The sequence below is a fragment of the Colobus angolensis genome, unplaced genomic scaffold (genome assembly GCF_000951035.1).
Source record: "Colobus angolensis palliatus isolate OR3802 unplaced genomic scaffold, Cang.pa_1.0 Scaffold382, whole genome shotgun sequence".
In the NCBI taxonomy this organism is placed as follows: Eukaryota; Metazoa; Chordata; class Mammalia; order Primates; family Cercopithecidae; genus Colobus; species Colobus angolensis.
This window is the reverse complement of record NW_012117177.1, coordinates 447197-450862: the sequence shown is the minus strand read 5'-3', so window position 1 is coordinate 450862 and position 3666 is coordinate 447197. Positions and strand designations below refer to the sequence as shown.

The window sequence follows — 3666 nt, the reverse complement described above, 5'->3', positions numbered from 1 at the left end:
AAACCCCGTCTTTACTAAAAAAAAAAAAAAAAAAAAAAACTAGCCAGGCGAGGTGGCAGGTGCCTGTAGTCTCAGCTACTCAGAAGGCTGAGGCAGGAGAATGGCGTAAACCCGGGGGACGGAGCTTGCAGTGAGCTGAGATCCGGCCACTGCACTCCAGCCTGGGCGACAGAGCGAGACTGTCTCAAAAAAAAAAAAAAAAAACTTATACATAATTGTTTGTGGTAGCATTATTCACAACAGCCAAAAGGCAAAAACAATCCAAATATCTATCAACGTATATTGGATAAACAGAATGTGGTATGCACATAAAATGAAATATTAATTCATAAAAAGGAATGAAGTATTGCACATGCTACAACATAGATGAACCTTGAAAACATTATGCTAAGTGAAAGAAGCCAGACACAAAAGGTCACATATTGTACAATTCCATTTATGGGAAATATCTAGAATAGGTAAATTCATAAAGATAGAAAGCAGATAAGTCATTGCTAGGGACTAGGGGGAAAAGGGAATTGAGAATGACTGCTTAATGGGTATGGGGTCTCTTTTCAGATTGATGAAACTGTTTTGAAACTAAATAGAGGTGATGGTTACACAATATTTTGAGTGTACTATACATATCACTGAACTGTACACTTTAAAATGGTTAATTCTATGTTACATGAATTTCTCTTTTAAGAAGAAAATAAAGATAGCACGATTTGGAAAAAAATGTATACAGAAGTATATTCTTTGGGTTAATGGCCTTCATCCTTTTAATGTTACATACCCCTTTGAACATCTAATGAGAGCAATGGATGCTATTCTCAGCAAATGTGCACATACAATAAAAATGTATATATCCAGCCTAGGTGCGGTGGCTCATGCCTGTAATCCCAGTGCTTCGGGAGGCTGAGGCAGGGGTCTCACTCGAGATCAAGAATTGGAGACCAACCTCGGCAATGTAGGGAGACACTGTTTGTACAAAAATTTAAAGAAATTAGCTGGGAGTTGTGACGTGCACCTGTAGTCCCAGTTACTCGGAAGGTTGAGGGGAGAAGATCCCTTGAGCCCAGGAGTTTGAGGCTACAGTGAACTATAATTGCACCACTGAACTCTAGCCTGGACAACAGAGTGAAACCACCACACACACACACACACACACACACACAAAAGTTTGAACATAATTTTTAGGGGTTCATTGGTTAATAATGCCTGAACCCAAGGAATAGATTAGCTCTCTTTAACATGGCTCAGCTGCTATTTGTGTCTTCCCCTTCTTATCTCTTTGTCAGGTAGCTGCTTCTTCTTTCTGTCCTTACCTCATGGTTTCCTCTTTTTCATGTTGTCAACTTGCTTATATAAAATAAAAACATACATCCACACAAAAGCTTATACATGATTGTATATGGCAGCATTATTTACAATAGCTAAAAGATGAAAATGACCCAAACATTCATCAACATGATGGATAATCAGAATGGGGTGTGCACATAGAACAAAACATTATTCAGGTTCCTAGGGTACAGATCTTCTCACAAGAGTGTGCATACTCCACTACTTCCTAAACATATGCAATTTTATATACCATTTCAGGTGGCCCACAGACTTCATCAATTGGGAATACTTGGTCTAGGTCAATATGGACAGTATGGCGGAACTCCTTAGACACTGGCCTAAATTTGCTGAGACAGTCATAGTTTAGTATGGACTGACAGGCAGCAACCCTGCAGCAAGGTTAGACTCCCTCTGGGTTCCCTGGAGACACAGAGTTTGGGGGTGAGAGGCCCACCAGACTGCACCAGACTGCACCTTTTAGGCTAGGCAGGAGGCAGCAGACAGGGTCTAGGGAGGTTTTCACTCAGGCACTATGAATAAGGGCAGAGAACAGGCAGGTTGCAGGGGACTCTACCCCAGCAATCACTTCTTCAGGCCTCATGAAGGCCCTCAGCTGCAAGGGTCTAGAAGAGATCTGTTCTGGTTTTTTAGTGGCATGAACAATGCTCCACTCTCTGCTGGGGCTGGGTTATCCCTGTGGGAATTAGAGGCAGGGAGGAGGGAAGGAGCCAAAGGCATTTACTCATATCACCACCTTGGTCACCTGTCCAGGTATATTCTTGGAGTGAGCAACAGAGTCATGTGCCTGAATGCAGGGGATGAGAAATTCTAGAATATGAGGGGGTGGAGGACAACACCTTCCCCTGATCTTGGCAGAGCAGGGAGGATAGGACCATTTCTGCATCCTTCACATCTCCTGCTGCCTTGGTCTCACAGCTCTTCCCTTTGCCTAGAGCTAAACCTTCAAATGAAAATAGCCATGGGCCAAATTTTTTAAAGAGACATTTTTGAATTTTCTGTCCACCATCAGATTCCAGCAAGTCTATTTAGCACTCAGTAATCGTTTGGGAACATTAAGTTGTGTGTGTGTGTGTGTGTGTGTGTGTGTGTGTGTGTGTGTTTTAAATAGAACGTGAGAGAACCAGCTATTTATGAAATTTTTTTTAATGTATATTTTGCTTGTTGCCAATTGAATTCCTTGTGTACATGGCAAAAGATAATATTATGAATTTAATTTGGTCTCTCTTCTGAGTAAAAAATTTTGAAATCTTTTAAGTTTTTCTCTCTCTTAAACACTTTCTCATAAATGAAATTGCTTTATTTAATTTTGTGCTTATAAGAATAATCCATGCTGAGGAGAGTGAATTAAATAAGACCAAAAATATTAAAAAAAATAAAGCCCCTGTTTTGACTACTTGTATCCCTACTTGACAATCCACCTTGTACCCATTATGAGAAGACCTGGTCCACAGGCAGAATGAACATCAGTGGCTGCGTGTAGAATTAGATCGAGTAGGTGTTTTAGGATAACAGGAGAGAAAGAAAAAAAAATTCCTCCGAGATGTACCAATGGCCAATAGCTCTAGAAGAAGGTGCAGCCCCTCCCTGATAACCACGGAAGAATAAATACATACCACACAGAGAAAGGGCCACATTTGACCTCTGGGATTAGCAAAGACCAAAATTAGTGACAGGGCCCCGTGCTGTGGGGCGAGAGAGAGGGCTAAGTGGGGGTCGGGGGTGCGGAGGGCGCTCAGACGGAGAGACTAGTGAAGGGAAGAAGTGGGCTGGCTCCTGACGCACTTTCTGGGGGTGGGAGGGGAACTAGGGACCCGAGCCCACTGGTGACGTTTTTCTCACGTGATCTGAAGCCGACGTGTGCAGAAGTCCCTCTCCTCCAGGTACCAGCTCTCTGTTTCCGTGGAGGAAGGCAGACTTCAGACTGAGGGACCGAGAAGGCAACTGCCCTACAGCCCTGCAGGTCGGTACAAGTCGGGGACCCCTGAGGTAGGGATGGTAATGGACATAGGCTACAGAGGATCGGATCTGCTTTCTAGATACCGCCCCGTTCCACCCCCATTCATTTTGGCGCAGAAATTTTTTTGTGTTGGGCAAGAGGTATGGGTACCAGCTTTTATTTTCCTGGAGAAGTGCAGGCTTCTGGCAGAAGGAAATGTGAGAAAGAGTCATTTTCCCGAGATGGCTACGAATCCATAGCTGCCTGTGGATCCCTGTGGTTGGGATGGCAGAGGGCAAAGACCAGAGCGGGTCCAGGACTGGATTCTCTCCACTCCTTTCCCGACGCTCACTCATTTGGTGCAAGAAATGGAGGGCTTGGTGTGG

General features: G+C 43.7%; 1 protein-coding gene across 1 annotated transcript in view; it reads left to right on the top strand.

The window, feature by feature from the left end:
• Window positions 1-3104: 3104 nt before the first annotated feature.
• TCEAL5 (transcription elongation factor A (SII)-like 5) overlaps window positions 3105-3666 on the top strand; it is a 3192-nt gene continuing 2630 nt past the window's right edge. The window contains exon 1 of the mRNA XM_011954416.1: window positions 3105-3304. The gene's annotated coding sequence lies outside the window, so the exon portion shown is untranslated. The remainder of the gene's footprint in view (window positions 3305-3666) is intronic.